This window comes from Suncus etruscus, chromosome 13, assembly GCF_024139225.1.
Source record: "Suncus etruscus isolate mSunEtr1 chromosome 13, mSunEtr1.pri.cur, whole genome shotgun sequence".
Taxonomy (NCBI): domain Eukaryota; kingdom Metazoa; phylum Chordata; class Mammalia; order Eulipotyphla; family Soricidae; genus Suncus; species Suncus etruscus.
In genome coordinates, this window is record NC_064860.1 from 42,367,116 (window position 1) to 42,387,475 (window position 20,360).

General features: G+C 44.3%; 2 protein-coding genes and 1 non-coding gene across 4 annotated transcripts in view; 1 reads left to right on the plus strand and 2 right to left on the minus strand.

Moving 5' to 3' along the window:
* The window catches only part of MRPS6 (mitochondrial ribosomal protein S6), a 65,684-nt gene extending 62,776 nt beyond the window's left edge, over positions 1–2,908 (minus strand). Inside the window, exon 1 of the mRNA XM_049785837.1 lies at positions 2,799–2,908. The gene's annotated coding sequence lies outside the window, so the exon portion shown is untranslated. The remainder of the gene's footprint in view (positions 1–2,798) is intronic.
* SLC5A3 (solute carrier family 5 member 3) overlaps positions 1–2,920 on the minus strand; it is a 37,239-nt gene extending 34,319 nt beyond the window's left edge. For both annotated transcript variants that reach the window (XM_049785769.1, XM_049785768.1), the window contains exon 1: positions 2,799–2,920. The gene's annotated coding sequence lies outside the window, so the exon portion shown is untranslated. The remainder of the gene's footprint in view (positions 1–2,798) is intronic.
* A 17,024-nt stretch (positions 2,921–19,944) lies between these two features.
* On the plus strand, positions 19,945–20,048 carry LOC126026787 (U6 spliceosomal RNA). Its single transcript, XR_007502007.1, has one exon. It is a non-coding gene; the product is annotated as a U6 spliceosomal RNA (small nuclear RNA).
* Positions 20,049–20,360: the final 312 nt, after the last annotated feature.

Sequence of the window (20,360 nt, forward strand, 5' to 3'; positions counted from 1 at the left end):
TATTCAGAAATAAACAGTATGATGCCCTAATATGGAGGTATATCACACAATAAAAGCAGAGATTCCTTCGCTAATTCCAGGCTGGGGTGGGGGACAGAGGATGGGGATTTGATTCAAGGCACAAATGGACAGGATCGGTCAGGCCTCTACAAAGGACCCTCAGTCTGGCAGGCAAAGGGAATGAGGTCCCATGTAGGGTCACATCCCTCCCAACCTCACAGGACACCTGCATTTTAATCTCTAAAAATCTGGAGTGCTCAGTTTCAAAGAGTAGAGCTAAGATGGGAGGGGGCAGTTCAAGAAAAAGGAAAACAACAGAGTTGGATGTCACACACGCCAAAGAAGCTTAGGATATTTTTGCAATGCCACAAAAAAGAAGACAGGAGCACATCTCTGGGCATGCAAGAATGGGCTGAGAAAAACCACTCTAACCTCCATACCTGTAGGGAGTTTTCACCAAAGCAGATTTCTTACCACACACACACATACACACACATACACACACACACACACACACACACACACACACACACACACACACACACACGAAAATTCCTACAGGGCTACCCTGAAACAGTTAAAACTGAAATATATTCAAGATGCAATTAAGTTGCCATAGACTTTCTGCACAGAATCGGGAACCTGCAAACTGCCGGGATCCCAATTCAGATTTGGACCTGGCCAAAGTACAGGCATCTCACATTGGCATTTGGTATGGCATAAATATTTGTCCTTTATTCTCAGGTCATTCCTCCCACCAATTCATCCTATTCTACAAACCAAGTTTCCAAAATGGAAAACCAAGTAAAAGTAACTGTTCAACACTAGAAAGCATTGTCTTTTGCTACACATTTACAAACTATGTAAGTCAGTGGCTTTATTTAGGTCAAGGATCTCTCCCATAAGATTCCACTATTGTTACAATGTCTTCTCTGCAGTTGGGGGAACCTCCTCTTTCAGAAAAGAGTTCATCTCCTTTTCTGGCCAAACTCCTCAGTCTGGGTGGTCTACCTGAACTAGAGTAAATATAGGCTCTGCACCAAAGATTGAGAATCCTGATAGGAGGACTTGTAAAAAAAAATTACAAGTAACATGCTAAAGAACATACAGATCACAGATACACTTGCAGGTGCAGTTCCTTTAACTCATGCATTTGACGGCTAAACTGAAAGCAGAAAAGGGCTCCAGTATTTTCATTCCACATGTCTCTAGTACTTAAAAATAGCGGGTCTATAAACTGACGTGTTTCACACACAGCCCCAAAAGGTAAAAGCATTTCCAGGTTCTATGGAATCTCCTAAAAAGCTAGAGAGAAGGCTCACAAATTTTATACATGATCATGTTTCCATTTTAATAATGTGACCGTGGCTGGCTGGTTGTTGTTTTAAGTGTTCCTGGTGGCTTGAGGCAATTAATCTTAGAACAGAGGGCAGAAAAGAGGCTCATCACAGTGGAATAAGCACCACCACAATTTTCTCCCAAATACAAAGAGAAGGGATTTGGGGACACAGTGATGGGGCTGATTTCCCCCCCACCCACCCTCTGGAAAAGCCCTAATAGGGTCCTTCGCCTCTTAATAGTATACTATGATCCCCTCCCCCCTGGTAGCTCTCCTCCTGGACTGTTCTTTTCAACAGCAGCAGATCCCGGACTGAAATTAGCCCAAACTTCCTAACAGAACTCTGCAAAAAAAAATAAATAAATAAAAAATAAAAATCAGCCGTGCTCCCACTCCACCTGCACCCCAGGGCTGACTTTGGAGCCCATCTAGCCTCGTAGTACTAGCTAGCAGTTTCCAAAGTTCAGAGTCACTTCCGTTTTTGGTTTATCACCACCTGGGAGAGGAGGAGGAGGAGGAGGTGGAGGAAAAGGAAGAGAAAGAGAGGGTGTCCCTATGACGTGCTCTACGTTACCGAAGTCTAGAAGATTCAAGGGGCTGGGGGGGGGGGGGAGGGAAGTGGGGGCGCTAGAGGAAGGACTACAGGGTAGGTAGGACCTGACACCAAAAAGAGCAAGGAGCTTTGCCTGGGGCCACACCATCACCTACAGTGAAAGAGCTGCGGGTGGGCACCCCCCCCCCCGGCCCTCCAAACCTAGAATCCACCCCCCACCCCAAACACAAGGGCTCCAGGGTTTCCCAAGCTGGAGGGATGCAAAGTTTCTTCCAGAAGGCGCAAGAAAAGTCCAGAATTGGATGAATGAAATCGGGCGGGCAAAGGGGTTTTCCTTGCCACCACCAACTGGGAGCCGGATTATTATTATTATTATTTTTTTTTTTTGCTGAAGTCAGAAAAAGAAAAGTCAAAGATTGGTGTAAAAAATAAAACAAACAACAAAAAATCATCCAAAATTGAGGGCGGTTATGGTCAGGAGCGAGCGAGCGTGGTTTCAGATCGCTGATCAGCACAACACGCTTTGCAGAGGGTCATAAGGGGATGCGCGGACGGTGGCGGCGGGTGCTCGCAGGCGGTGGGCACGGGAGATCGCGGCCGGCCGGGCTCCCGTGGGGTCCTCCCAGGGCCCCTCTGCCCCCCCCCCAGCCCCGCAGGCCGCGTGCAAAAGAGTCACACCCTCTCGGCCCGGCACACCCCGCTCCCGCGGCGCACGCGGCCGAGGCGAGCCGGCCGGGGCCCGCGCGTGTGTGTTTCTTCCCCGGCTTTCCCCACTACTACCACCACCACCAAACCCGGGCCGCGCCGCGGAGGCCAGAAGGGGGCGGCGGCCTAGCTAGTGGATTTGCAGGGAAGCCCCCCACCCCAATAGCAACGCGGGGTTATCTGGGAGGGTAGGTGACTTACCCGCTGCATGGCTTTCAGGATCAAAGCCAGCTCGTAGCGGGGCATGGCCCAAGACCACCCAAGAGGGGAGGAGGCGCGCGCGCGGAACCACACCGCATCGAAGCCGGCTCGGCTACAGCGGCTTTGGCCGCTGAGCCCGGACTTAAAGAGCCTGCAGCTGCGCAGACGCTGCCCGCGCCCCCATGGTAGCCACGCCCCTTAAATTTACACACCACGCCCCCTTGGCATATATGCCACGCCCCTGAAATCTACACCCCACGCCCCTCTTCTCGGCCACGCCTCCTTCTTAAAGTGACCGCGCCTCGTTTCCCCAGCCCTCCCACCCCCACCCCCTCGACAGTCCGACCCGCCGCCAGCTCCCCGACTTCCGTATTACGGGCCCCCACACCTGAGCTCCTCGCCACCCCTCTGCTCCCCACCACCACCCCGGCGACCACCCCGTTGCTTGCAACCTGCCCGCCCCGCTTTGCAACCTCCGGTTCTCGAACCAGCTGGAACTTTCCATTGCCTTCCGTCTCATCCCATCCAGGGCTGCGGGCGAGCCTGCGCCCCCGTGTGCGCCTGCGCCGCGATTGCAGGCTGGTGGTGCGCGCGCCCCTCGCCCGCAGTTCCCCCCACCCCAGCCCACCCCACCCCCGCGCTTTAGGGGCCAAGCAGAGCAGCAGCGGGGAAGTTTCGGGGTTCAGGGCTGAGCACGGCTGCACGTACCCCAGAATGTGACCCTCTCCCTCTCTCTCTCCAGCGCTGGGTGCTCTTAGGCTGCAGGGACACACCTCCCTAGGTAGCATCACCCTGGTCCCCTGGTGGGTACCCCCTGGTTGTCAACCTTCTTGTTGTCTTCCCCGCCTCAGCCGAGCCTTCCCTTGGCCCCTTCCCCGTCCAGGCGCGGTGGGACGGGGGGCCCTGGCTTCAGATTCGTCCGCGTCCTTCGCTGGCTGCGTGACCTTGTCAGGCTGCCTCGGCGGGAAGGGAAGGGGACATTGTGGGGAACCTGCATTCGGGGCTCAGCTCTTGCACAGAGCTAGCAGACAAGGCGGAACGCGGGCCTTTTGGACCCACGTGTTGCTTGCTTCCAAGCATAGGCCAATACTGGAGCTCGAACCCATATTCTTTCCATGTTTTCTTGGCTACTCTGTTGGAGGACCAGCTGAATAACTTGGAAAGCCAAGTGTTGGTTCCTTAGGTGTCTGTCTGTCTGTCTGTCTGTCTGTGTCTTCTCTCTCTTTCTCTCTCTCTTTCACACACACACACACACACACACACACACCCACACACACACACCAAATATATATTGACCTCATCTTTTCATCCTTTGTTTTTGTTTCGTTGTTTTGGTGTCACACCCAGTGGTTCTCGGGGCTAACTCCTGACTCTGCTCTGGGATCACTCCTGTAAGGTAGGGGTACTATATGGGATGCCAGAGAATAAACCTGGGCCATCCACATGCAAAGCAGACACCTTACCCACTGTCCTATGGCTCCAGCTTTGAATCTGAACTCCTGGATGTTGCACTAAATGCATTTTTAATATCCCTTCTTTTTGAGTGTAGAAAAAACTAGACATCCAGGTAGATCCTAGACAAAAATATGCTCGAGACAAATTAAAACTTAAACAATAGAACTGAAATCGTAAAATTAGAGGGAAAAAATAAACATAGGGAAAGCTTCTGGTCTTCTGCCATCAGACATGTCTTGGCGTCTTTTCTGGTCTTCTCCAGTGGTCTTTTTCTTCACGCCCCCCCCCTCTACTTTTCTCCAAGTTTCCAAGCCTGTGATGTCCATCTTCACTATGTCCCTCCCCTGCCCTCCTCACTCCAATCACTGTTTCCCAGGCATTATGTCTGGGACCTCTCTGCAAAGTTCAAGGTCTGCTCTTTGGCATCTGTGGGCCTGCCCTATGGGGGTCATTTTAGTTCCACTTTTTAGCTGTTTGTTTTCTCTTCTGTTTCTGGATGTGGTGGTTCTCCAAAGGAAAGAAGAGCCCCTGCAGCTAGGATTGAAGGCCAATCCTGATTTCCACAATCATGGTAATAGAAATTCAAGGGACTGTCAAAGGAAACACAGGGAGTTATTTATTTATATAGATATATTTATTTATAAATAAATAATACAAAGAGTCTCCCTCTTCAGGCTTATCCCCACCCACTTCCACCACCACCGTTCTCAGACAAGGAATGTAAGGGTCGTAACACCTACCTGTTTTCTTCCACTTAAAGATATGACTGCCTAAGGAATGTTGAAATTTGGGTGTCAAAGGAAACACAGACAAGAGATGCAAAGCTCCAGGCCTGCTCAACACTGGGGCAGAGGGGTGGTTTAAAGGCTGTAAAAGGGGAGGCAGAGCTTTGCTAGGGAATGAAGGACTGCAGGGGACAGATATGCCTTGGGAAAAGGGCCAAAGGCATTGAGAAGGGCTGGGAGGAAGTGGGGTTTGAAGAAAGGAGTGTTAGAGATAAAACTGGAGGATTTGGTGAGTGACTGAGTTACAAAGGAAAGTGTCAACACTCATTCCAGAGTCTGTTTGTTTGGGGTGGGGTGGTTTACTGAAGGGGGTGCATACCCAGCTGTGCAAAGGCTTTATTTCTGTTGCTGCATTCAGGGATCTCTCCTGGTAGTGTTCATGTGGATTGAGGGATTAAATCGGGTTAGCCACATACAGGGAAAACATCATAGCAACTAGATTATACCTCTCTCCTCTCCTGGTTGGTTTGTTGTTTTTTTTTTTTGGGGGGGGGGTAGTTTTGGGGCCACAGCCTTCAGTGCTCAGGAATTACTCCCGGCAGTGCTTTAAGGATCATATGAGATTCTGGGGATTGAATTTGGGTCAGCCGCATGCAAGGCAAATACACTACCCGCTATGATATTGTTCCAGCTCTCTGGGTTTCTTCTTAAGAAATAATTTAGACCAACTTCCTTTGTTCTGGTTCCTATTTCTTCTTGCCCTTCTCTCAGTCCCTAATCAATGTGGCTAATGTTACAAATCAGATATTTGTACTTTCTCTTCCCTGGTCATATTTCCTCCATCTTTATCACAAAATTCTAATTTTTTCCAAGGCATTATGATAACTATTCTTTTTCATATTTTTTTAAAGAGTGCATTGCTGGCCAGAGCAGCTGATCCAGGTTTGATCCCAGCAACCTATATGGTCCCCCATGCACTGACAGGTGTAATTCCTGAGTAACGAATTGAGTGACCCTTGAGCATTGTCAGGTGTGGCTCAAAACAAAATAAATAAATAAATAAAACAGAGTCTCCCTCTTCAGGTTTATCTCCATCCCACTTCTACCACTACCCTCCTTGGACAAGGAATGTAGGGGTCCTAACACCTACCTGTTTTATACCACTTCAAGATATGACCACCTAAGGAATGTTGAAATTTAGGGTCAACACTTCCTGAGAAGTAAACATAGCAGGATCATCTCAAATTCAGACCATGAGGATCAACCTACCTTGTGTTGAATAGAGTCTTGGTAGGAAGTACAGGGCTCAGAGCCAAGTGACTATACCCAGGAGTTAAGCAGACCCCTGGATATTGGCTGTGGCAAAACAGAGGATGTCCTTGAACTCAACTTGGTTAGTTCTTCCTTGTGCTAACATAAAAGATGATAGGTAGGTGGGGGTGTTGTGGAGGCGGAGTGGATCCCCCAAAGAGCAGAAGTCAGTAAGCAAAGCTTATTTGCAATGAATAATATTCTGCTAGGAAATCAAACCTTACCAACCATCTCTAAGAACAATTTCCTTTCTTTGAATGTGTCAGATCCAGTATTTTACCTACTCCATAAGATATCCTTTTTTATATTCCCCAAAGTTTTAAAAAAATATACACGATGATAATAATGGTAGCAGGAAGAAGCTAGAACAATTATACAGTAGACAGAGCACTTGAGTTGCATGCAGATGACTGGAGTTCGATCCTCAGCATCCCATATGGTCCCCCAAGGGTCCTACCAGGAGTGATCCCTGATTGCAGAGTCAGGAGAAACCCTTGAGCATCTATCTCTAGGTGTGGCTCAAAAATCAAAATAATAATGGCAGCAGGAATATACCCCAATAAAAAAAGAAAAATCTTTTAGGAAATTAAAATGACAAAGTAATGTGAACTCTTAGGTAATAAGACCCACAATAAACAGTCTTGAACTTCAGTCCATATTCACTAAGAATTTAGGAGAAGGGGGGCTGGAGCTATAGCACAGCGGTAGGGTGTTTGCTTTGCATGCTGCTGACACAGGAGAGACCTGGGTTTGATTCCCAGCATCCTGTTTGGTTCCCCCATGCCTGTCAGGAGCGATTTCTGAATGCAGAGCCAGTAGTAACCCCTGAGCACTGCTAGGCATACCCCCCCCCCAAATAATAATTTAGGAGATGAAGCAGGAAGGTCTTGGGCATTTAGCTCATGGCTTGAGTCAAGTTACAACTGATCTCAATATGAAATTCATAAACACTAAGATAACCTCAGATCACGATGTTGACCAAATTTTCCTCACTCATTCACTCAGCAAACAGAAGAGGCCATTTCAATGATACAGTGCTAAACTGTAAACACTAAACCTTCCACCGGGGCTCATTAGCGATGTCCTCCCAGGCTTAACTGTCTGCCATCCATTATGTATATTTTTGTATTTTTCTTCCCACTCCCTGCTCCAAAATAATGTTCGGAATCAAAATGAGGTGGCCTTGGGGACCCAGAATGACAAGCTCCTCAATCAATTATTTGTCTGGTTGGCATCAGAGAGCAACCAGGGAGGAGAAATGTCCTGACTCTCATGATGAGTGATTAAGAAGTGACAAATCCCTAGACAAAGCTGTAGGTGATCGGACCACAGAGCTGGGCTGTGTGTTGGTTGCTTTGAGATCCAGTCTTGTTAAAGATTCAGAAAGGTTTGTGCCCTTGAACTTGACTCCAGCTATGGATCCATAGGGCTATTTGGATTCAATAAATCCAAATCCAAGATCCCAGTAAGTCCCCCCTAGCCCCAGGAAAGCCTTCCTTCCTCCTCTTCTTCCTCCTCTTCCTCTTCCTCCTCCTCCTCCTCCTCTCCCTCTTACTAGGGAATTCTAAAACAGTCCTTGGTTCCACCAATAGTTGAAGATTCTCTCTGGAAAAAGGAGTATCTGAGTTTCTTCACACCTTCAGTACTTATTCTCATGCCCTCAAGATAAAGTCCACATGCCTTTATGGGGTTTAGAGCTACCTGTCTGCCCTTTAACCCCTTCTCAACATACCCCTCCACCATGTCTACATGACCATCAACCTTTGACCTCTATCTGCATCACACTCCACACCCTTCCCTGCCCACTGGGTTCCTTGCTTGCACTGATTTTTACATTTGGCATGATGCACATAGAAGTAATTAAGGTAACTGGTTCTCCAACATCCCAATTCCTCTTGTGTAGGGCTCTACCAACAAAGCCCACCCTTTAGCATCGAACCATCCATGCCTACCTTCCTTCAGCAGTATCTGAGTTCTGCTTACTACTGGTTTACTTGGTCTGGCTTTGCTTGGTTTAAGGGGCTCCTGAGAACAGTGTTTAGGCACTAATACCAGTGCTCAGGAGGTTGCTCCCAGAGGTTCTCAGGGTGCCAAGCAAAGCCAGCAATAATTGATCTTGGGGCTCCAACCTGCAATGTCTGCACTCTAGCCCTCTTTGAGCTGTATCCTTCATGCCTGCCAATTATTTGAATGTGGATATGTATCTGTTACCTTGTTTGCCCAAAACAAAGATCATCCCTGGTTTCTTTGTATCTGTTTGTTTACAACTTGGTTTTACCAAAAAAAAAAAAAAAGAGAGAGATTATCTTATACATAAACCTGGACAGGACTGGCTCAGGAGGGACTGGCTCTAGAAAGCCTGAGCTATCTGTCCTGACTCTGTCTTTATTCTTCGAACTGAGGGTGGTCTCTGTACTCAGTAAGAACTGCAGTTCTGGCAGGCAGCTTGCTCTCAATATGAGGTAGAAGATTGCCAGATCATATGTGTTTCACCCTCAGACTGGTTTGGATTATTTCATGTGTGACCCTGCTTTAGACCCATTCATCTGGGGTTGGAAATATGACACATGGGGTGATTTTACAAGTATCTTGCTTTCCATCTCCCTTACTGCACTGTTTAGGGGATTCAGGCAAGGGATGGGTGTAGCTGTAGATCATTCGCTTTCACTGAGAAAGTCAAATTTGCACTTTCACAATAGTGAAAATTTTTGTCCAACCTTGTGTACTGAGGGAAACAGGTGATTTTGTGTGTGATTGTTACAAATCACACAGCTGACAAGTGTTATTCTTGTTCATGAAGATCAATGTATAGAGGTTCTGACTCCAATTTTCTATAGGGTCTGTACCAGGGAGTGGAAGACTTCCTTTCCAGGGCCTCTTTCCAATGTTGAGGGAAACACTTTTTGAAGTGATGATACCAGCCCACAGTTCCCATCCTCAGCTGTGCGTGTCCCCGCTCCCCCCACTCTGCTCATTTTCCCATGTCGAGCCCTACTCTACAGAAAGTCTGCCCTAATCCTAACTGAGGGTAGCTCCTTGCACATGGCCTTCCAGCCCTGGGCATCCTTTTCCATGGGCCACACTGCTGGGTCATACTTCCTCCTTCCAGATGTGGCCCAGGGTGCAAATGAGAACAAAGGAGGCAGGATGTCACCTTTAGTGCATAAGGGAAAGCAAAATTGCTTCTTAAGCTTCTGAATATCCCCTGGGTCACCTCCAGTGCTATTTATGTATACTTTATGGGATTCCTGATTCTTCTCCCATAAACCTGATTTAATCTCTGCCTTCTGATGAAGCAATGCAATTGTGAAATTAGATTATAAACAGAAAGGAGCTTATGTCTTCTCAGTGATGAGTGACGGTGACAATTGGGTTTTGAGTCTATAGATCTGGCTACATGGCACTGGTTAAGTCATTTTAACTTAACCACTGATTAAGACTGAAGTTTATGGCTGCCTGGTACTGGCTAAATAATTTCACCTCTTTACATCCTCAATTCTCTTTGGTTTATTTTTGTGGGGGCACGTCCATTTATGGTCACAGATTACTCCTACCTCTGTACTCAGGAATCATTCCTGTCATGTTAGGTTATACCTTATTTTACCCAAAACAAAGATCATCCCTGGATTTCTTGTATCTGTTTGCTTACAAGTTGGGTTCACCCAAAACAAAAATCATTCCTGATTCCTTTGTATCTACTTAACAACTTGGTTTTCCCTCAAAACCGAGATTGTCTTACATGTAAACCTGAATGGGACTGGCTCACGATAGCCTAAGCTATCTGTCCTTACTCTGTCTTTACTGACCCACCTAGGGGTGGTCTCTATAATCAATAAAAACAATAGTTCTGGAGGCAACTCTCAATACAAAATAGAAGATTGCTAGACTACACATGTTTTATCCTCAGCCTGGTCTGGATTATTTCATGAATGACCCTGCTTTAGACTTATTTACCTTGGGTTAGAAATACAATGCATAGGGTGATTTTACATTGGAAGTACTCTGGGGCCATATGGAATAACAAGGATCAAATCAGGGTCAGCCACATCCAAGGCAAGCTCCCTACCTGTTGTGCTATTGCTCCAGCCTCCAACATCCTAAATTTATCCATAAAGTGAGATAGATAACATTCACACCTAATTCCTATCACGGTTTTGTGTAATAGACATTGAAGAGCAAATTTTTTATATTGTTCTGTATATTTTGAAAAATAATCTGCATACTTAGTACTGACAGCAATTTTATGGGTGAATACTATTATCATCCATCTACCTCTTAGAGTGAATAGAAGAAGACACAAAGATAAAAAAAAATCAGTTGCCCCCAAGAATTAGAGCTAATAAAAGTTGGAGCCAGAATTTGCATAGCAACAATTTGACTCCAAAGCCTCATACCACAGATATGACTCTCTGGATGGAAAATGCTTTCTCTAAAACAGTATAGGATACAAGTCATGCTGTGGTGTGCTGGTGTAAAGATAGACACAACAATCATTAGAACAAAATAGTGAGTCCATGACTCAACCCACACACAGATGGCCAACCAATTCTCAACACAACTGCCAAGAGTTCTCTAGAGTTAGAGAAGAAAGCAGTGTTTTCAATAATTGGTTTCAAAATAACTGAATGACTATCAAGCTCATGTTTGATGGCAAGTTCAGTCATATACCGTATTTTCCAGTATATAAGATGACTGGGCATATAAGACGACCCCCTAATTTTGCAGTTAAAACATAGGTTTAGGCCTATATTCGCTGTATCAGACAGAACGTTCCTGTGCTGCAACTGTATGTACCACAGTGAGCCAATCACAACAAGCAAAGGTTCAAAGGTTATACTGTAATAGACTTCCTCTCTGACTCTGGCCAATCTGAGCAGGCTTTGTACAGTGTAGATTCAGGTCCAGAACATTGTCTAATTTGCATGCATAAAAAGCCTGCTTGGATTGGCTGAGTTAGAGAGGCAGACCGAGCAGCCTTGCAGTGATTGGTGCAGGATCGAGTTGGAAAATTTGTTTTGTGGCAATGTTCAGACAATTTTCGTTTAGCAGCATATTGAAACATTTTTCGGGATATACTCGGTGTATAAGACGACCCCGATTTTCGGTTGACTTTTCTTTGTTTCGAAAGTCATCTTATATGCCAGAAAATACGGTAAGTACTTCATATCGTGTCTGTACTGGTCCTTATTTGTCTTCATGTGATTGCAAAATAGTCTCGAGCAATACTACTAGAAGATTTTAACAGGGAATTGTACAGACATTTCCCATGCAAGACCTAAAAATTATGCACCACATTTGGGTCATTATAAATGGAATTGTGGGGAGAGAAAAGTTGCTGAAAAGGCCACTGCTACAAGCCTATGGTCTTGATTTTATTGGGATCCAACATGAGGGGTGTAGAACTTTCCTGAACTCCCTCTTGACTGAGTTTGTGATGGTCAGGCAATGTTTCATTAGAATGTGGGGTTTGAACTGGAATGTGAAGAATTGGTAACATTTGGATAGAGGGGAAAAGAGAAAAGAATAAGCACATTATGTTTGGGTGAGTTCAGAGGATGGCACCACTGAGTAGACAGGTTAGACAGGAAAGACAATTCTGTTGAGGAATCCCAGGATCCCAGGACTTAGCTCTTAAGAAATGGGAGCAGAATAAGATTCTAAACTCCTAGACTTTATTTCAACTTTTTAGAAGAAGATCTAGTAAGGTCAGGAACATTGCATGGTGGGAATTGAATCAGAACCCTCACTGCCCAATCCCAGGGGATTGAGCACACATGGGTTTAGAAGCAAACATCAACACAGGAAATAATCCACACAGAGGTATGGAGATAAAACGGGTTCAGGAACTTCCACCACAAACCTTCCACTTCACTAGCCCTAAAACCAACAAGCGGAAAGTTCAGTGGTGGAAAATTGAAAACTGCAAGAATTTTTTTCCCTGAGACCCATGGCTTTGTTGGGGAACCCAAAGACCACACCCAGGAGAGAACAGGTGGTCTTTGGCACCAATCCGAAAGCCGCTTCTATTCAAAGTTGCTTCCATCCAATGAGTAAAAGGCATCAGCAAAAGGAATTATCCTAAATAGAGGAAAGACCAGTTATTTCAACAAGAATCATGCCATGGAGAAACTATGAGCACATGCTAGTCATATGAGAGAAAAAGAGGAGAGGGAGAGAGGGGTGGGGGAGAGAGAGGGAGGGAGGGAGGGAGGGAGGGAGGGAGGGAGGGAGGGAGGGAGAGAGATTCAGAGAATGGTCAAAGTCCTCCATGCTGACACCCTGGGCACAGGTTTGTGGACTTTTGAAAGTATCCTAAGAGACAAAACTGCACATATGTCTATGAGTGTCTTGGTTGCTTTAGGAGGTGGTTTCTGACTCCCCTGCCAGAGCTGATAAGAACTGACTGCCTCATGTTGCCCCCCATATTTAGACAGAAACTACAACTTCAAACTAAAAACTGTACCATCTTTTCCATGACTGAGAAGCCTAAGTAAATGCCACAGTGACATGAGGTCATTCATGATAGTAACCAGATGCTTCCTGTTCAGTGGTCTTGAATATGGCTCTTGAAAAACCAGCATCTCTCCCCCTGAATATTTGGCTCCCAGTCAATTCCCTAGTTCCTAGTCAATTCTACCGTTCCCTCAAATATAATATCCAATGATGTCATTTTTGTTTAAGGTGATGAAATCAGCTCCAGTTACTCAAAGCCAAGAAAATCAATTAATGTATAGGTCATGGTTTTAATGCTGCAGTTCCTAACATTCTCAGCTCAGGCTCCAATATCTTCTGGAACAAGCCTATTTCCTCCTTCTCAGCAGCCCTTCCCATACTGAAAATAGCTCTCTGACCTGTCCAAGTCCTTCATCTTTCTTCGTGTTCCTTTGGTCACTTTTCACTTTTTAGTTTTTTACTTTGGTCACTGATCTCCCATCAGCTGGACTGCTTCACCAGCAATTTAGAGACACTTTTTACCAAGGACTTTTGACTATTCACACTCATAACTCTAAATATTTGTCAAATGAGTCGATTATGATTAATTTTACTTTGGGCATTTTAAAGAAAACAGTCATTGGCTTTTATTTTTATAATGAGAGTACTGCATCAGCTAATTAAACAAACACCCCAGTAAGTGAATTAAATGAGATGATCTATTTCTCTCTTACAGAAAGGTCTGACTGTACATAGGGCTGGGGAACGAGGTTCCTATAACTTGAAACTACATTTACCACATATACTCTGTCACAGGACCTAGTATGGTTGTTCCTGCTTCTAATTCCATGCTCACATTTCAGGAGCAACAATGGCAAGGAGAAGAAAGGCTAAGCATGCACCTGAAAAGCAGCTATAGCTGCTCCTATGACTCCCACATAAGAAGTGTCTGTGTAAATCATATGAAGATTTCACAGGACTGTGAAGGTTTCTGCTGCATGAGTCAGTGGGCTACTCAAAGATGTGAATTTTAGGAGCCAAGGAGATAGCACAGCGGTAGGGTGTTTGCTTGCATGTGGCTGACCTGGGATGGACATGGGTTTGATTCCCAGCATCCCATATGATCTCCTGATCCTGCCAGGAGAAATTTCTGAATGAAGAGTCAGGAGTAATCCCTGAATGCCACAGGATGTGGCCCAAAAACAAAAACAAAAATGTGTGAATTTTAAATAAGCATCTATTTATATATGACTTAGTTTTTTTTCATTCCCTCACATAGTTCTACTAATCATTTCATTGCTTCTGGAACAATTTTACACAAACTGTAGAATGAAAGAGCAGCAGAGAGTGGGGAGTGGGAATTTTGGAGGTAATAGAACCTATAGGTCTGAAGTTTCATCCATCAGGACCACTGTGTGGCTTTAGAACAAAATACTAGGTGTAGTTCTTGGCTTCCTCCATGGAAATTAGGGAGAATTTCCACTTACTTGAGCATGAGAATATTGGAGAAGTGTTGTGTGGAAGGGTCTACTCAGATCTACACAAAACTTTCAGCCCTTCCTTTCAGGAAGTAACAGTGAGAGTTTTCACTGAAGTGATGGCCTGAGAAGGATCTATAGTGATTGGAAGAATCTATAGTGATTGGAATTTAGGACAGTCTGACTCCAGGCTGGTCATCTTTGGTGTACTCAGGGAGAAGCCTTCACCAACAGTCTCCAAGAAAGACAAGATGTACTGCAGGCTGGGCACAGGAAGGAGGTAGGCAGGCTCAGAGACTGCTGAGCTGAGCAGAGAAAGATACACGCAGTCCCAAAGACAATCGAAATTACAGTGAGTTTCAGCTACATGTTCCTGGACTCTCACATACACTGTCAAATCTTTAGTGCATCCCTGGTTTCGAATTAATTTTTTTTGCCTTTTCATTATTATAATAATTATAACATGATGGTCCAGGAGATAGGCAGAAATATAAAAATAGCATTGCAGATAGCATTCACCATATAGAAAAGAGATCAACTGCAATCTGGTCTGTGTGTGCATGTGTGTGTGTATATTTATATAGGATATGCCTATTCAATTCAGGTGCTAGAAAGTTGAAACTTGCCTCAATTAAAGCTGGCCAAAACTGAACCTTGAAAGTCACCCATAAGACATCTGAAATAATAATATGCAATGAAATACCAGATTAAAGCCAGTAGGGTAGAGGTTCTTGTGATCCATCAGATCTGCAGCTCCAAGATTCCAACAAGACTTCCCTAGAGTTCAGGTAAGATATAAAAGACTTACTGGAGCAAAGAAAGTGGGGGTGAATGGAAAAGCTCATTGAAAATGAGGAGCCAGTTTTAAGGGCATGAGTAATGAGTCTAAACATGCAATTGCCCACGTGGGAGGGTGTGGACTGGACCTCCCTCCAGCTGCACCAGCTGCACCACCCCAAATCACTGATAGCTTTGGGTTACAGCATAGACCGGGGGGTGGGGGTGGGGGGGGTGGATAGGGGACGGATTTGTCAGGAACCTGCAGGTGAAAGCCAGGAATCTGGCTCTAGTTCTCCAAGAGGTAGAATGGAAAATTACTCAAAGTCAGAAACTATCTTATTCCATTGGATCTCACCCTGGGACCAACCCTGCTCTGACCTCCTCCAGAGCACCAGAGAAAGAGGGAGTGTCAGCAGCATATTGAAGGCTGCCCACCCTAGCTAGTTCATTTCTCCCATCTCACTTCATCCAGGTCCTAGTCCTGCAACTTCTTGGATCTTGCAGGTACCAGTAGTGCTCAAAATCAAGATCCTTTTTGGTGTTTTCAAATCTAAGCTCTGGTTCCATCATCACCCACCAGCCAGTTTGGGGTCAGTTGCCTGTGTCTTTTCACGAGGCCCAGGAACAAATGTCCTCCCCCGAGGGTTCTGATAGTCTTCTGCTCCCTGGCTCTGTGCATTCTCTAGGATACCTTATTGTGCACTACCTAAACCTAGTGAACATATTTATCTCTTGCCCAGATTTTATTCTGTTCTCCACATTCTGCCTAATGATTAGACTAATAAATGAGTATTCTAATATCATGTTCCACATTCATCTTGGACCCGGAATCCAGTTCAACCAAGTATTTTGGATGGTATCTCTTTGAATTTTTTCCCAATGATGTCAGCAAACACACAAAAAGCTATGCCCAAAAGTAGGAAACTTCATACATAGATTTGGCATCATTCCCTTCCTCCCTCTCAGTAGATCACCACTTTCAAAGGTCAAAGCTATTGCATCTTTTTCCTCTCTGAAACCCTCCTGGCTCTTGCAGCCAAGAATGTTATGGGGTGCCATTTCACAACCACCCATTTATTTGCTCCTCCAGGGGTCTTATCATCTGACAGACTGCTACAGCCGATATGCATTGGGAAATAGAGCAAACTGACAGTGGCCTGGTGAAATTCAAGGTCATAATTGAATGACTTATCTGTACATAACCAATTGGATCTTTTAGAGTGTCCCTGACTAATACAGTTCTCCCCAAATTTCCCAAAGCACCCCACTTTCCTTGTGTTTGATGAGTAGCTTCCAGCCAAGGAAACTATGTTTCCCCTAATTCTTTAGATAATTGTTATTTTTTATTTGTCCTTCTTAACTGAGCTGCATTCTCAGTCCCTCTTGAAAGTGTATTTACTTTTTTTTTACTTGTGTTTGAGTTTCTGTGACTTGTGATGCGGTTATTGATCATTTCCGATGCACATAGTCCTGCTACTGCAACCATCACCAGTGTACCTACCTCTCTTCCCCCAAAGTCCCCAATATCCCTCCCTTTCAAATCCTCCCCAAGTCAGTTGTATGAATCAGTTCTCCTACCATGTTGCTTTTATCCCTTTGTTGCTATCTTGCTGTTATTTGGGGGGGGGGTCACACCCAGTGGTGTTCAGGGATTACTCCTGTCTTTGGGCTCAGAAATATCTCCTGACAGGCTCGGGGGGGGGGGGGGGGGAGGAGGGAAGGATATGAGATGCCAGAAATTGAATCCGTGTTCATCTCAGGTCAATTGCATACAAGGCAAATGCCCTACTGTTGTGCTATTGCTCTGGCCCCTGAAAGTGCTTCTTAACACCTCACCCAGACCCCCTTCAGATTTTATTGCCCTTCCTATATGCCACTTAATGCACCTGTGTTTATTGCCAGAATTGTATTTACTCTACTGTGTGGTGACATTGTTAACTTGCCTGTATTTCCTTTCCCAACCCAGGTGTGCACAAGAATGCATGCACACACACACACACATATACACACACACACACACACACACACACAGACGCACACACACATCCATTGCTTTTCACCTACAACTCAACTGTGAATACCCTTGTAAATCAAGTTGTCTTAATAAAACTGAACAATGAGTAATTAGTTAATTAACTTCTTTACAAGTATGTTAATTACAATAAGGAATTAACAATAATTAATTAGTTAATTGTTTAAAGAATAAATTCGTGTTATTTTATTTGAGGCTCATGGTTTACAATTCTGTTCTTGATGGGGTTTCATCCATACAATACTTCAAGCTAACTTTCCCCACCAGTCTCTGCTTCCCTCCACTATTTATTATCTCAGGGTACCCCCTTGAGAACAATTTGTATCAACAATGTGTAAACTTCATGAAGATAAAATATATGTATATATATTATATATTCTAGTATTATATTATATATTATTTAATTTATATATTTCTTTATATAATTTATAATAGATTTATCTTATAAATATAATATGTTGTGTTTATGTTATTTAATATTTTATTAAAATAAAATATTTTATTCTTATTGAAAAGTGCTTGGGGTTTTTTTTTGATGAAGCAAGGTCATTTTTATTAAAACTTATTTAGAAAGACATGAGTGAGGAGAGAGGGAAAAGTACATATTGTAAAGAGAACACAAGCTTCTCCAGAGTGGAAACAAACAAGCAAAAAATGAGATAAACCTAGTTAGTTACATGTTTAAGAGAGAACATGAACTTGAGGCATGAGATAATTTTTATAATTCTGTGTGAAAACAAGAAACTATTTCAGTCATCCTAAATGGAGCATTTAATAAATTTTTTATATATCTATTTTTGGGGCACCACATGCGGTGGCACTCAGAAGTTCCTCCTGGCTCTGCACTTAGAAATTGTTCCTGGCTCAGGGGGCCATAAATGAATGCTAGGTATCAAACTCAGGTCTGTCCTGGGTCAGCCATGTGCAAGGCAAACTCCCTACGCTTGTGCTATCTCTCTGGCCCCTATATTTAATTTTTTTTAATATTTTAATGTTACAGAGTTTTTGCACTGCCAAACCATGCCTGAGAATTCAGAAAAAAAATGGTACAATGGATAGCCTCATCCACCTATCACACAGTTTATTAAAACCTGATTCCATGCATTTAATAACATTTTTAGGGGAGAATTTGGTCATACTCAGAGATACTTAGGGGTGAATCCTGGCTCTACTCTCAGGAATCAGTCCTAGTAGGCTCAGAGGACCATATGAGATGTCAGAGATTGAACCTGGGTTGGCTTTATGTGGGCAAATTCCCTACGTGCTATTACTTTGGCCCTAAATTCTTTTTATTTTATTTTATTTTATTATTTTTCAAATTTATTTAAAGAAAACACATCACATAGTTAACATAGTTTACCATAATACATTTGTTTCCAGATAAATTAGAGAAAAGTTATTTAAAAAAGAATAGAAAGGGGCTAGAACAGAGGCGCAAGTGATAGGGTGTTTGCCTTGCATGAGCTAACCTACAGTGGACTATGGTTCGATCACCCAGTGTACCATATGGTCCCCCTAGCCAGGAGCAATTTCAGAATGCATAGCAAGGGGTAACCCCTGAGCATCACTGGGTGTGGCCCAAAATGCAAAAAAAAAAAAAAAAGAAAAAAAGAAAAAGAGAAAGGAAGGAAGGAAGGAAGGAAGGAAGGAAGGAAGGAAGGAAGGAAGGAAGGAAGGAAGGAAGGAAGGAAGGAAGAAGGGAGAGAGAGAGAGAGAGAAAGAAAGAAAGAAAGAAAGAAAGAAAGAAAGAAAGGATTGAAAAGAAAGATAGAAAGAAAAAGAAGAAAGGAAGAAAGAAAGGAAGGAAGTAAGGAATTAAGGAAGGAAGGAAGGAAGGAAGTAAGGAAGGAAGGAATCAAGGAAGGAAGGAAGGAAGGAAGGAAGGAAGGAAGGAAGGAAGGAAGGAAGGAAGAAGGAAAGAAAGAGGGAAAGAAAGAAGAAAAGGGCAGAGAAGAAAGTTTTTTTGTTTTGTTTTTTGTTTTTGTTTTTGTTTTTTGTTTTTTTTTTTTGGTTTTTGGGCCACACCCGGCGGTGCTCAGGGGTTTACTCCTGGCTGTCTGCTCAGAAATAGCTCCTGGCACAGGGGACCATATGGGACATCGGGATTCGAACCAACCACCTTTGGTCCTGGATCAGCTGCTTGCAAGGCAAACACCGCTGTGCTATCTCTCCGGGCCCGAGAAGAAAGTTTAAAAAAAGAAAAAGTAGAGTAGTAAGCACATTTGTGAAAATTATTGTATTTCCAATGAAGTCATTAATACAGTCGGAGAAGTTTTCGTTAGCTCTTGTTAGCTGTCCATTCTGTTAAATGGGTGTGTTCCTATAGGAATGACAGCATCAAATAAATTAAGTTGTTCAGAAATTCAAAGCACTATTATTGATAAAGGTTTTTTTTTTTTTGGTTTTTGTTTTTTTTTTTTTTTTTTTGGTTTTTGGGTCACACCCGGCAGTGCTCAGGGATTATTCCTGGCTCCACGCTCAGAAATTGCTCCTGGCAGGCACGGGGGACCATATGGGACACCGGGATTCGAACTGATTACCTTCTGCATGAAAGGCAAATGCCTTACCTCCATGCTATCTCTCCGGCCCCATATTATTGATAAAGGGTTTTTATGGAACATTTTCTCAGCTGCCAGGCTCCCTGGAAGGAGGAGGATGCAGGGGTGGAGGGTACCTGCATTCACTCCAAAAACTCTGGTGATATCAGTCCCAAAGATCATGTACCTAAAGTTTGGTGCATAGGTGTCCCCATAGAGAATCATAGAAGGATAGTGAGGTGAGACCATCGGCAAAACAGTGATTCTGGGTGGTGGATACAGTAGGCATGGCTTCAGCAGAACTTGGGTTTGGCCAGCCTTCTCCTCCTGAGATTGACAGCTTTCTTCTGTGTTGGCTCTAAACTCTTAAAAGAGAAGCATTAAATTTCTTGTTTGTTGCTCACTTTGGCAGCACATATACTAAAATTGGAATGATACAGAGATTAGCGTGGCCCCTGCACAAGGATGACACGCAAATTCATGAAGAGTTCCCTATTTTTTATTCTTTTTTTTGGGGGGGGGGCACAACTGGTGACGCTCAGGGGTTACTCCTAGATATGCACTCAGAAATAGCTCCTGGCTTGGGGGACCATATTGGACGCCAGAGGATCGAACCGTGGTCTGTCCTAGGCTAGCATAAGGCAGACGCCTTATGGCTTGTGCCACTGCTCCAGCCCCTAGCATTACTGTTTTGTTTTGTTTTGTTTTTTGTTTTTGGGTCACACCAGGCAGCGCTCAGGGATTGCTCCTGGCTCTACGCTCAGAAATAGCTCCTGGCAGGCTCGGGGGACCATAAGGGATGCCTGGTCTCG